General features: G+C 44.7%; 1 protein-coding gene across 10 annotated transcripts in view; it reads right to left on the bottom strand.

Annotated features, from left to right (window-relative positions):
• Positions 1-12,775, bottom strand: part of CACNA1B (calcium voltage-gated channel subunit alpha1 B) — a 250,421-nt gene that overhangs the window by 211,192 nt on the left and 26,454 nt on the right. The window lies entirely within an intron of this gene.

Below are 12,775 nucleotides of genomic sequence, written 5' to 3'. Positions count from 1 at the left end.
GGACACTCCTCCCAGCACCAGGGTCCTGTGTCCCCACATGTCCAACCACAGGGCCAGCACAGAGCGGCTCACCAGGTGACAGCAGGCAGGAACAGAATCCAGAAGCCCTCACAGGAATGTTCACAATCACCCACATGACCAAACCTCCAGTTCAAAGGCACCATCTCTGAATAGACACTTGGCCCCTGGCATGGCAGGAAATCTGTCCACCAATTGAGTTTAAGCCTGACCCATATCCCCAAACCAACCCCAGCTGCACTTCAAGCTGCCTTCTGAGAGGCAGTGGTGACTGAGAGCAGGAGCAGGATGGAGCCTGAGGGACTCCTGAACTGACCCCCAAATACCACCATTCTTTCCCTTATCTCAGGAAGATGTGGAAGTGGGGTATTGGGAAGGTGAAATGAGGAAGCCACTGTGGTCAGTTCTATCAGCATAAAAACATATCTTAGTATCTCCCATCTTAAGAACAAAACTAAAGATCCCATATCTGCCTTCTACCACAGAGCATTTCTCTGTTCCCTTCCCATCAGAACTCACGGATGGTGTCAATCCTCGGTCTCTCCACTTCCTTACCTTGTGGTCTCTCGTTAGCTTTCTCCAGCCTCCAGCCAGGCTCTCACCCACCTCTCCAATTCTAATTGGAGAAATGCTACGTCAAGCCTTCCTCTGACCAATTCTAATGGTCAAGTCTCCTTTAAAGGGTGTGGTCTCTTGCCTCAGGTCAACTCTCTCCTGTTTTCCTTCCACTCCCTGGGGGCTCCTTCTTAGTTTCTTTTGCCAGCTTTGCCTTCTCTGCCAGAGATTCAAACCTTGGGTGCCCCAAGCCTCATTCCATATAGGAGCGTCCCAATGGCTTTGAGTATCATGTACGTCTATTATTCCCAAATGTACATCTTTAACCCAGACCTGGAGTTCTAGGCTCATATATCCAACTGCCTTTTTAACAGTCCCATATGGGTATTTTAAAAAGCACATGAAACATTACATAACTAAAGAATTCTTTTTTTTTACTTTAACATAAGTATAAAACTATTTTATTTTATTCTATTTTATTCTATTTTATTCTATTTTATTCTATTTTATTTTATTTTATGTTAGAGAGGGAGTCTCACTCTGTCACCCAGGCTGGAGTGCAGTGGCTGGATCTCAGCTCACTGCAAGCTCCGCCCCCCGGGTTCACGCCGTTCTCCTGCCTCAGCCTCCCGAGTAGCTGGGACTACAGGCGCCCGCCACCTCACCCGGCTAGTTTTTTGTATTTTTTAGTAGAGACGGGGTTTCACCATGTTAGCCAGGCCGGTCTCGATCTCCTGACCTCATGATCCACCCGTCTCGGCCTCCCAAAGTGCTGGGATTACAGGCTTGAGCCACCGCACCCGGCCCACATGTACCTTTTTTCTAAAGTTCAGAGTTGTTACATCACAATGACAGAGAAACTTTCTATTCTTACTTCCAGTCCTGCTCCTTCCCCTTTGTTCCCGTCAGTGGATCGCACCAGTCACCTATTGTTTAAACCAAACCTGAAGCTTCATCCCTGACTCCGGTCCTTCACTCATATGCCACATCCAGTTCACCAACAATCCTGCTGGCTCTGCCTCTAAAGCACATCCAGGATTCTTGGTGAAGGCTTTGTGACCACCTGCTCCAAACACATAGCAGTGACAGACAAAATCTGCAACAGAGCTGGGGGTCAAAAATAAGATAAATATCGGCCGGGCACAGTGGCTCACGCCTGTAATCCCAGCACTTTGGGAGGCCAAGGCAGGTGGATCCCCTGAGGTCAGGAGTTCAAGACCAGCCTGACCAACATGGTGAACCCCCGTCTCTACAAAAAAAAAAAAAAAAATACAAAAACTAGCTGAGCACAATAGCACGTGCCTGTAATTCCAGCTATTTGGGAGGCTGAGGCAGGAGAATTGCTTGAGCCTGGGAGGCAGAGGTTGAAGTGAGCCGAGATTGCGCCATTGCACTCCAGCCTGGGCAACAGAGCGAGACTTCATCTCAAATAGATAAATAAATAAATAAATAAAAGATAAATATAACGAAATTTTTTAAAAAGAACAATAAAAAGCCTTCTATTCAAACCAAAATTCCAAGTTACCTGAGGAAGCCCAGTGCTATGGAAGACATTCAACAGGATCAACTATTAAAAGAGGAATTTTGTTCAGATAAAAAGGGTAAACTATTAAACAAAAACAAGTAGAAAAGGTAGAAAATGTAAAACTAGCTAGATCAGCGGAATAGAATAATAACCCAGAAATAAGCCCTCACATGTATGTCAACTGGTTTTCAACAAAGGGACCAAGGCCATTAAGCGGAGAAAGAATGATCTTTTCAACAACCAAGCAGAATAAAGTTGGCCCCTCACCTTACACCAAATACAGAAAGTAACTCAAAATGGATCAAAGATCTAAATATAAGAGATAAGACTAGAAAACTCTTAGGAGAAACATAGAGGGAAATATTCATAACATTGGATTGGGCAATAATTTCTCGGATATGACACCAAGAGCACAGGCGATAAAAGAAAAAATAGATTAAATTGAACTTCATCAAAAGTAAAAAGTTTTGTGCATCAGAGCAAGGGTCCCCAACCCTCAGGCCACAGACCAGTACCGCTCTGTGGCCTGTTAGGAATCAGGCCACTCTGCAGGAGGTGGCAGCGGGCGAGTGTTACTGCCTGAGCTCCGCCTCCTGTCAGATCGGCAGTGGTATCAGATTCTCAGAGGAGCACGAACCCTGTTGTAAACTGCACATGTGAGGGATCTTGGCTGTGGCTCCTCATGAGAATCTAATGCCTGATGATCTGTCACTGACCCATCATCACCCCCAGATGGGACCGTCTAGTTGCAGGACAATAATCTTGGGGTTCCCACTGACTCTATATTATGGAGAGTTGTGTAATTATTTCATCATATATCACAATGTAACAATAATAGAAATCAAGGGCACAATAAAAGTAATAATGCACTTGAATCATCCCAAAACCATCGCCCTGACCTCTGGTCTGTGGAAAAATTGTCTTCCATGAAATCAGTCCCTGGAGCCATAAAGGTTGAGGGCTGCTGCATCAGAGGACACTGTCGAAAAGTGAAAAGAACCCTACAGAATGGGAGAAAGTATCTGCAAATCATGTATCTAATAAGGGATTAATATCCAGAAAACACAAACACTCCTACAACTCAACAACAACAAAAACAACTCAATTTTAAAATGGGCAAAGGACTTGAATGAACATTCTTCCAAAGAAGATACACAAATGGCCGACAGGTGCATGAAAAGATGCTCTACATCACTAATCATTAGGAGTTTGATGTTTACTTCAATCATTTACTTCAATCATTTACTTCAATCATTTACTTCAATCATTTACTTCAATCATTTACTTCAATCATTTACTTCAATCATTTACTTCAATCATTTGAAGTAAACATCAAAACCACAATGAAATACCACTTCATACCCACTAAGATAGCTATTATTGGCGGGGCGCGGTGGCTCACACCTATAATTCCAACACCTTGGGAGGCCGAAGCATGCGGATCACCTGGGGTCAGGAGTTCAAAACCAGCCTGGCCAACATGGTGAAATGCCATCTCTACTAAAAATACAAAAATTAGCCAGGCATGGTGACGGGCGCCTGTAATCCCAACAACTCAGGAGGCTGAGGCATGAGAATTGCTTAAACCCAGGTGGCAGAGGTTGCAGTGAGCAAAGATCATGGCACTGCACTCCAGCATGGGTAACAGAGCAAGGCTCCATCTCAAAAAAAAAAAAAAAAGTAGCTATTATCAAAAATAAACAGAAAACAACAAATGTTGGCAAGGATGTGGAGAAATCGGAACCCTTGTGTGTTGCTGGGGGGAGTGTACACCGGTGCAGCCACTGTGGAAAACAATTTGAAGGTTATTCAAAAAGTTAAACATAGGTTGGGTGCAGTGGCTCACGCCTGTAATCCCAACACTTTGGGAGGCCGAAGCAGGCAGATCACCTGAGGTCAGGAGTTCGAGACCAGCCTGGCCAACATGGTGAAAACCCATCTCTACTAAAAACACAAAAATTAGCCTCGCCTGGTGATGGGGGCCTGTAATCCCAACCACTTGGGAGGCTGAGGCACAAGAATCGCTTGAACTCGAGAGGTGGAAGTTGCAGTGAGCTGAGATCGTGCCACTGCACTCCAGCCTGGACCACAGAGTGAGACTCCGTCTCGAAAAAAACTAAAAATGAAAAAAAAAAGTTAAACATAGAATTAACATATGACCCAGCAATTCCCCTTCTAGCTATATATCCACAAGAATTGAAAGCAGGACTCAATCAGATACTCATACACCAACGCTCATAGCAGCGTCACTCATAATAACTGGAAGAAGGGAAGAACACAAATGTCTATCGCCTGAAGAATGTGTGCACACACTGTGGTGCACACACGTGAATATTCTCCTCCACAAAAGGCACGAAGCTCTAATGCTGCATTTGCTGCAGCATGGATGAACTTGGGTAACATTGTTCTAAGTGAAATAATCCAGACACAAAAGGGCAAATAACGTACAATCCCACTTACATGAGGTACCTGGAATAGGCAAATTCATAGACACAGTAAGTAAATTAGCACTAACCCAAGGCTGAAGGAAGGGAAGCGGGGAGTTATTGCTTAATAGGTACTAAGTTTCTGTTTGGAACAATAAAAAATTTGGAAATTGCAAGGCCAGGCGCAGTGGCTCACGTCTGTCTTCCCAACATTTTGGGAGGCCAGGGCGGGTGGATCACCTGAGGTCGGGAGTTTGAGACAAGCCTGACCAACATGGAGAAACCCCTAGTCTACTAAAAATACAAAATTAGCCGGACGTGGTGGCGCATGCCTGTAATCCCAGCTACTCAGGAGGCTGAGGCCAGAGAATCGCTGGAACCCGGAAGGCAGAGGTTGAGGTGAGCTGAGATCACACCATTGCACTCCAGCCTGGGCAACAAGAGCAAAATTCTGTCTCAAAAAAAAAAAAAAAAAAGGTTAAAACAGAAAACTTCATGTTATACATATTTTACCACAATTTTTAAAAATTAAAAATTTAATATGCCAAAACCACTGACTTGTACACTTCAAATGGCAAAACTGTATGCTGTGTGAAGTTGTATCTCAGTAAAGCCTTTTTTTTTTTTTTTGAGACGGAGTCTCACTCTGTCACGGAGGCTGGAGTGCAGTGGTGCGATCTCGGCTCACTGTAACCTCCACCTCCCGGATTCAAGCGATTCTCCTGCCTCAGCCTCCCGCGTGGCGGGGATTACAGATGCCCGCCACCACATCCGGCTAATTTTTGTATCTTTAGTACAGACAGGGTTTCACCATGTTGGCCAGGCTGGCCTTGAACTCCTGACCTCAGATGATCCACCCACTTCGGCCTCCCAAAGTGCTGGGATTACAGGTGTGAGCCACCGCGCCCGGCCTCAGTAAAGCTGTTTTTTAAAAAGACTTCAGCAGAGCCGTGGTGGAACTTAACAAGTTCATCTTTACATCCATATGGACAAGCCAAGGGCCATGAACAGTCAAGCGATGCTGAAGAACAAACCAGGAGATCAGCTCTTGCTTCAGTCCCCGAGACTTACTGTGAAGCTAAAATAATTAATACTCTGGGGATTGGACAGGGAAGGCATGGGGCAGATCAAGAGCCACAAACAGGCCTGACGTATGAAACCTGGTGTTTGACAAAGGCAGTGGCACCATTCCAAATCAGGGATAAAGGGTGGAGCAGCCGCCAAACGATGTTGGAAAACCAGGTCACCCATAGGCAAAAAGAGGGAGTACCAATCGCAAATACATTCCAGGTGTATCAAAGACCTAAGCATGGAAAGCGAACTTTAAAGCTGCAAAAAAATACAAGCGAACAGCTCTGTGATGGTGTGGTAAGGAAGGATGACTTGAGACTAAAGCAATAGATTAATAAATGTGACTACAATAAAATTAAACCGTACCATAAAAGACAGCATAGCCGGGCGTGGTGGCTCACGCCTGTAATCCCAGCACTTTGGGAGGCCGAGGTGGGCGGATCATGAGGTCAGGAGATCGAGACCATCTTGGCTAACACGGTGAAACCCCATCTCTACTAAAAATACAAAAAATTAGCCGGGCGTGGTGGTGGGTGCCTGTAGTCCCAGCTACTCGGGAGGCTGAGGCAGGAGAATGGCGTGAACCCGGGAGGCGGAGCTTGCAGTGAGCTGAGATGGCGCCACTGCACTCCAGACTGGGCGACAGAGCGAGACTCCGTCTCAAAAAAAAAAAAAAGACAGCATAAAGAAAACGAAAAAGGCCTGTAATCCCAGCACTTTGGGAGGCCGAGACGGGCGGATCACGAGGTCAGGAGATCGAGACCATCCTGGCTAACATGGTGAAACCCCGTCTCTACTAAAAATACAAAAAAATAAGCCGGGCGAGGTGGCGGGCGCCTGTAGTCCCAGCTGCTCGGGAGGCTGAGGCAGGAGAATGGCGTGAACCCGGGAGGCGGAGCTTGCAGTGAGCTGAGATCGGCCACTGCACTCCAGCCTGGGTGACAGAGCGAGACTCCGTCTCAAAAAAAAAAAAAAAAAAAAAAAAAAAAAAAAAAAAAAGAAAACGAAAAAGAATTGGTTTTCTGAATGTAGAAAAAATGTCTACAAATTCATATGAAATATATAAATAACCAATCAGAAAAATCAACAAATTACAAGAGGGAAGAAGATGCTCAAAATGATTGGCAATCAGAGAAATCCAGATTAAAGTAACAAAGAGCTGCCACTTCACACCTTAGTTTAGCACACAGTGTTAAAGCCTGGTGATGTGTTGGAAGAAAGAACTGTAGAATCGCTTCGGAGAGTATTTGGCTACTTCTAGGAAATTTTTAAATGAGCATCCCCAGGATTCAGGAAACCACTTCTAACCACACCCCAGGCACATTCGCATCCCTGTTTGTAACAGTAAGAAAGGAAAATAAAAATGCCTTTCACAAGAAGAGAGGAAAAATTAATTGTGGCATATGCACACAATGGAATATGATTCCACAGTTAAAAATGAAGGAGCATGTAAAACTAAATAAGCCTGTGCATATTAACATGGAAAAATGTTTAAAATAATGTTGAGGGGTAGAGGCTAGCTATGAAACAATCATATATCTGTGTGTGAATACACAGACACACTCACACGCTACATTATTTATGGATACACACAGCGAGAGGTGGAGTGTCCACACACCCACATGCCCTGGCAGGACAAACACAAATCAGGACACCTGCTCCCACAGGGAGAGAAGAGAGAAAGAGAACAGAATCTGACTGGGGGACTGTATTCGGAAGCCTTCAACCACATCTGCAATATTTTAGTTCTCTAAGAAAAATGTCCCAAGCTAACTCCCAATGTACAGAGAAACGCAGACCAGGGGAGCACGCAAAGGAACACATGTGTTAAATAAGACATCACACGGGGATGCAAAGGAACACATGTGTTAAATAAGACATCACACGGGGATGCGGAGGAACACGTATGTTAAATAAGACATCACACGGGATGCAGGGGAACACATATGTTAAATAAGACATCACACGGGATGCAGGGGAACACGTATGTTAAATAAGACATCACACGGGATGCAGAGGAACACATGTGTTAAATAAGACATCACACGGGGATGCGGAGGAACACATATGTTAAATAAGACATCACACGGGGATGCAGAGGAACACGTATGTTAAATAAGACATCACACGGGATGCAGGGGAACACGTATGTTAAATAAGACATCACACGGGATGCAGGGGAACACGTATGTTAAGACATCACACGGGGATGCGGAGGAACACGTATGTTAAATAAGACATCACACGGGGATGCGGAGGAACACGTATGTTAAATAAGACATCACACGGGCATGCAGGGGAACACGTATGTTAAATAAGACATCACACGGGATGCAGGGGAACACGTATGTTAAATAAGACATCACACGGGGATGCGGAGGAACACGTATGTTAAATAAGACATCACAAGGGCATGCAGAGGAACACGTATGTTCAATAAGACATCACACGGGGATGCAGGGGAACATGTATGTTAAATAAGACATCACACGGGGATGCGGAGGAACACATGTGTTAAATAAGACATCACACGGGGATGCGGAGGAACACGTATGTTAAATAAGACATCACAAGGGCATGCAGAGGAACACGTATGTTAAATAAGACATCACACGGGGATGCGGAGGAACACGTATGTTAAGACATCACACGGGGATGCGGAGGAACATGTATGTTAAATAAGACATCACACGGGATGCAGAGGAACACATATGTTAAATAAGACATCACACGGGGATGCGGAGGAACACGTATGTTAAATAAGACATCACACGGGATGCAGGGGAACACGTATGTTAAATAAGACATCACACGGGATGCAGGGGAACACGTATGTTAAATAAGACATCACACGGGATGCAGGGGAACACGTATGTTAAATAAGACATCACACGGGGATGCGGAGGAACACGTATGTTCAATAAGACATCACACGGGATGCAGGGGAACATGTATGTTAAATAAGACATCACACGGGATGCAGGGGAACACGTATGTTAAATAAGACATCACAAGGGCATGCAGAGGAACACGTATGTTAAATAAGACATCACACGGGATGCAGGGGAACACGTATGTTAAATAAGACATCACAGAGGCATGCAGGGGAACACATATGTTCAATAAGACAACACACAGGCATGGAGTCAGCAAGACAGACTGGAAACACAGATGACCCAGACAGTGAACAGCTCCTGAAAAGCTCCAATTCCATTCCCAAGAAAGACAAATTACATAGGAGGAAAAGTCTCTCTGTCCCTTCACCTTACAGCTTTTCTGTCTCCAGGCACCAGGATGCCCTCTGACAAATGCTGAAATGTCAGCAACGTGGCCTGAGGAGTCGTCCTGGCAAGCAAAGACACGAAAGACAGAAACGCATTTTAACAGGGAGGAGTTGCTATGATCCCCTGGGGCCGGAAAACAACTCTTCTTTTTTAACGAAGAATTCAAAGGTGTTTAGACCCAGGCTGGACATTTCTATAATCTTGAGAGCCAAAAAAACCACAAAATCCACTCAAGTGGCGTAAGCAGCCTCTGGAATAAATTACAGCCTAACTGCAGCCTACTGGGTTTCTGAGACCTCCAGTATCTGAGTGGAGAGGCCCTTGCCATAGTCCACCAGTATTTTTCAGGAAAAAATCTGGTCTGCATTGCAGCCATTCCAGCCAGCAAACGTGATGGGGCAGTCCAGAGAGGGCAAGGGCAGGGCACCTCCATTCACTTGTCAGGAGGGGACAGTGCCTTCAGCGGACCAGCATATTTAACCCCAGGAAGGCTGAGGGGACAGTGTCTTCAGCGGACCAGCATATTTAACCCCAGGAAGGCTGAGAATTAAATGCAGCAATGTTTGTGGAAATCAGATTTTCTGAATTAGTATTTTTTGAGTTGTGATGAAGAGAACTTATCAGACCATATGAAGCTGTATTTAGCATCACATTGGCCCTGGGATTCAAATTTAAAATATGCAATGGAACTGATTGAGACTTGTGATTTTAAGCTGAAAACCTAATAAATTTATAGAAAGTATTGAACCATTTAAGCAAATTTATAGATTCACCATATTTACACTTTAATTTATTCAATATACAATACTTAAGTACTTAGGAAGGTCTAGTTACAGTAAATTTATAAACAAAAATTTAAATGTCTAACATTAAGTTTATAAAATAGGATAAAACATTTCTTAGAATCTTCTTGAAAATGAATGTTAAAAAGTGCTAAATGTACAAATACAATTTTTCATAAGTTGAATCTAAAAGCTTTTTTTTTTTGAGACAGAGTCTCACTCTGTCACCCAGGCTGGAGTGCAGTGGCATAATCTCGGCTAACCACAACCTCCGCCTCCTGGGTTTAAGTGATTCTCCTGCCTCAGCCTCCCGAGTAGCCGGGACTACAGGTGCGCACCACCATGTCTGGCTAATTTTTGTATTTTTAGTAGACCCAGGCATGGTGGTGTGCACCTGTAATCCCAGCTACAGGGTCCTGCTCTGCTGCTCTGTTGCCCAGGCTGGAGTGCAGTGGTGCGATCGTGGCTCACTGCAGACTCAACCTCCTCGGCTCAACCCATCCTCCCACCTTAGCCTCCTGAGGGTGGAACATGCTGGTTAGGCTGGTTTCAAACTCCTGACCTCGTGATCCACCCGCCTTGGCCTCCCAAAGTGCTGGGATTACAGGCGTGAGCCATTGTGCCTGGCCCCTAAAAGCTTTTAAAAATCCAACATTTTTGAATTTCTAACCTTAAAAATGGAATGTTGACATTTAGAAACTAAAGTGGTTTCTGAAAAATATTTTCTATGCACAAAATCCATTCTCAAGAGTATTAACAAACTCACATTTATCATGAAGGATTTTCTTCAAGTCAGATAACAAAATAAGAAGTATCACCATAATTCTCATTTAATATTGTTTTAAGAATTCTCACCAACATAATAGGACATGAACAGGACATAAGAAAAGAAATAGATAAAATGATCACCGCTGGCAGACAGTGATAAATTCCCACGAACTTGGTTAAGAACAGAGCTTCCTGAAGTGTTGGTCTGGGACTAACCCAGGATCTCCCAGCAGCCTCAGCATCACCTGGGAGACCATTAGCAAATTCTTGAGGGGGCGGCGGGAGTGGGAGGAGACAGAGGCAGTGCAGTGGCTCACACCCTTTGAGAGGCAGAGATGGGAGGATCACCTGAGTCCAGGAGTTCAAGATTAGCCTGGGCAACATAGTGAGACCCATCTCTACAAAAAAAAAAAAATTTAAGAAGTCAGGCATGGTGGCGCACACCTTCCGTTCCACCCTCAGGAGGCTAAGGTGGGAGGATGGCTTGAGCCCAGGAGGTTGAGGCTGCAGTGAGCCATGATTGTGCCACTGCACTCCGGCCTGGGCAACAGAGCGGCAGAGCAGGACCCTGTCTCTCAAAAAAAAAAAAAAAAGGAGAGACAAATACTATTATATATTTATATATGTAAAGAAATGCTAATTCTTTCCCAGAAAGAACTCAGAAATCAGAGGGCAGGGTCCGGCACTCTGGGTTTTAACACCAGAGTGGATGATTCTGATGCTCACCCAAGTTGTGAGCTCCAACGGTCCAGAGCATCAGCCTGAAAAGCTTCCTTCTGGTTCATGTGCCCCTCCTGACTTCCAGAAAAGACAGAAAGCAGCATAAAACTGAAAAGTGCAGGATGATAAGATCAAACCAATGACAGAAAGGAAAAAACTGGCAGGAGAAGCAATGTCCAGGTACTGTAATCACAACCAAAACTTCACTCCAAGCCCATCAGCAAACAAAGCGCGCTGCCCAGCTCTACCCAGAAGGGGTGTGCCCTGGCGCCCAGAACCAGCAGCCTGATGGATGGACAAACACCAGAAACCAGCAGTGACACCAGACAGGGAGAGCCAGGAAATGCAATGAAATAAATGCCTCAATCGAAATGCCGCCAATCAATACAAACCACTTAGGAATGGCTTTAACAGTACAGGTGACCTTTATAAAGAAACTACAAAATCTATTTACAAAAATAAAGAAGGAGAGCTGAATAAATTTTAATACATACTACATTCCTGGATGGACAGACAGTATATTTATTTCTAAACTTGATTCTCCTGAAATCAATTTATAGATTCTGATAAATCAAACAAAATTCCAACAGGGGTTATTGAGGTTACAACAAAATGATCCCAAAATCTATCTGGAAAACTAAGTAGGTAAAACATTAAAGCAGGATTCAAAAAAGAAAAGCAAGGAGAACAGGACTAGCTTATGAGACATTAACCCCTCCTCTAAGCTACACAACGAGACCACAGGCACGGACAGAGAGCGTCGCTGACGCACAGGAGTCAAAGTGGGGTATGACCAAGTGATGTGAAGGTGAAGGGTTTTTGTTTGTTTGTTTGAGACAGAGTCTCGCTCTCTCACCAGGCTGGAGTGCAGTGGCGTGATCTCGGCTCACTGCAACCTCCGCCTCCCGGGTTCAAGTGATTCTCCTGCCTCAGCCTCCCGAGTAGCTGGGATTACAGGCGCTCACCTCACCACTACAACCAGCTAATTTTTTTGTATTTTTAGTAGAGACGGGGTTTTACCATGTTGGCCAGAATGGTCTCTATCTCTTGACCCCGTGATCCGCCCTCCTCGGCCTCCCAAAGTGCAGTGACTACAGGTGTGAGCCACCAGTGAAGAGTTTTTTAATAGTATAATTTACGGAAGAAACAAAGGTTATTCAACTTTTAGGCATTTGTCCCAAGGAAATAAGAGATATATAAAGATACAGGTATGTATTTTGGTTTATCTACAAAAGCGAAATAGGAAATAACCTAAATGCTTGACAAGAGGAATCTGACCGAGTTCTGTCTCACTATGTTGCCCCAGCTAATCTTGAACTCCTGGACTCAGGCGATCCTCCCACCTCTGCCTCTCAAAGGGCTATGATTACAGGTGTGAGCCACTGCACTGCCTCTGCCTCCCCCCACTCCCGCCACACCCTCAAGAATTTGCTAATGGTCTCCCAGGTGATGCTGAGGCTGCTGGGAGATCCTGGGTTAGTCCCAGACCAACACTTCAGGAAGCTCTGTTCTTAACCAAGTTCCTGGGAATTTACCACTGTCTGCCAGCGGTGATCATTTTATCTATTTCTTTTCTTATGTCCTGTTCATGTCCTATTATGTTGATAAGAACTCTTTTTTTCTTTT

Source organism: Chlorocebus sabaeus, chromosome 12 (assembly GCF_047675955.1).
Source record: "Chlorocebus sabaeus isolate Y175 chromosome 12, mChlSab1.0.hap1, whole genome shotgun sequence".
Taxonomy (NCBI): domain Eukaryota; kingdom Metazoa; phylum Chordata; class Mammalia; order Primates; family Cercopithecidae; genus Chlorocebus; species Chlorocebus sabaeus.
Note: the sequence above shows the minus strand (reverse complement) of the source record. Positions and strands in the feature narration are given on the sequence as shown.